Source organism: Pteropus alecto, unplaced genomic scaffold (assembly GCF_000325575.1).
Source record: "Pteropus alecto unplaced genomic scaffold, ASM32557v1 scaffold147, whole genome shotgun sequence".
NCBI lineage: Eukaryota > Metazoa > Chordata > Mammalia > Chiroptera > Pteropodidae > Pteropus > Pteropus alecto.
The window spans coordinates 406,057-407,528 of record NW_006440648.1 but is presented as its reverse complement, the minus strand read 5'-3'; the positions used below and the strand labels follow the sequence as shown (position 1 = coordinate 407,528).

Below are 1,472 nucleotides of genomic sequence, written 5' to 3'. Positions count from 1 at the left end.
TATTTTCTGGAGGTTTTTCTTTTTTTTCCTTTCTTTTTTTTTTCTTTTTTTTTCTTTTGTTTTTTTTTTTTTTTTTGAGATGCCATGTCTCCTTGGTTGTTCATGGTGTTTAATGGATTCTTTCTCCATTTGGGCATTAATGGAAATGTATTTTGCTTTTTTTTTTTTCAGAAAGAAATTTATTATAAAAAGGTCTGTCTTTAGCCTGCTGCAAAGAAGGTGCTTTTCTTTTGGTTTCCAGTAGATGGTGTCTAAGTTTCTTGGATCTGTGCTTTATATAAAGCCTTAAAAATGCCTTTTTATTTTCTGATTGATATTTAATCACTCTAGCTACCCTCAGTCTCAGTCCCTGTGAGTGTTAGCAACAGTTTTGGTAGCGTTTTCTCAGATTCCCTTGGGTTCCATGGTGTTTGTTCTCAGAGGGTATGGGGGCAGGGTCCCTCTGAGTTGAGGTTTGGGGGCTGTGTCTCAGCCTCAGTTTTTCAATTGCGGCCTATAAAAATCAACCGTTGTTTTTCTGTTCTGCTTCTTTGCCTTCTGCCCTGATGACTGGGTCCTGCCGCCAGCCACAGGCAGCTCACAGCTTTCTCAGGCAAGTCTGTTTAGGAAACTCGCTGCTTCTTTTCCCCTCCCCCTCCTCCTACATGTAGCTCTGTGGCTGAGAGATGCAGCTTCTTTATTTCTCCCAGTCCATCCCCTGACACCCAGGGTTCTGACCTGTGGTAGCTCTAATGCACATATCCCATGCTCAGATGTTCTGGTGTGCAGTTTGGGGCTTTTTTTGTTGTTGTCGAGTTTTAGATGTTCAGCTTATTGTTTTTTCAAGGGGAGAGATCTGGAGACATCTCTCATTCTGCCATGTTTCCAAAGATCTCACGATCTATTCCTTAAGCCTCACAATGACATATGTCTTTTTCGATCCTTATATGAACTATAAAGAATCTAGAACTTAACAGGAAGGATGTTAATTCTCAGTTCTTACAGTGAAAAGAGACTGAAGAAAGCAAAGCTAGTAATTGAGAACTAACTCCAAAATTTAACCAGCCCCATTTTTCTTTACTACACCAAAATTTAGAAAGACAGTGAATAGAAGCAAGAAAATTTTCAAAACAGCCAGTCTCTTAGGAAATTGCCACTTTCAAACTTTCTTACATGAGAGTTACAAAATAAAATGACAGTGAAGAAACAAAATACAAGCAAACAAATATTTAGAGTAAATGAACAGTATTTCTATAAAATATAGTTAACTGACTTACCAAGTAAGCGACATTTATTTTGAATACTAAAACACTAGAACACACATAGACTCAGTCTGAAGGCAAATGGTACAAAAGTTCCCTTCTGATAGACACAGCAGCCTCATCTGTATCTTTTCATTTCAGGGATGCCGTTGCCCTCCACTTACCCTTCATCACTTTGAATATGACATTTCACCCTTATGTGGCCTGAAAGTTTCTGCTGAGAAATTCACT

At 38.5% G+C, this 1,472-nt stretch overlaps 1 protein-coding gene across 3 annotated transcripts in view; it reads left to right on the top strand.

Annotated features, from left to right (window-relative positions):
• ZC3H12B (zinc finger CCCH-type containing 12B) overlaps nt 1–1,472 on the top strand; it is a 359,663-nt gene that overhangs the window by 26,544 nt on the left and 331,647 nt on the right. The window lies entirely within an intron of this gene.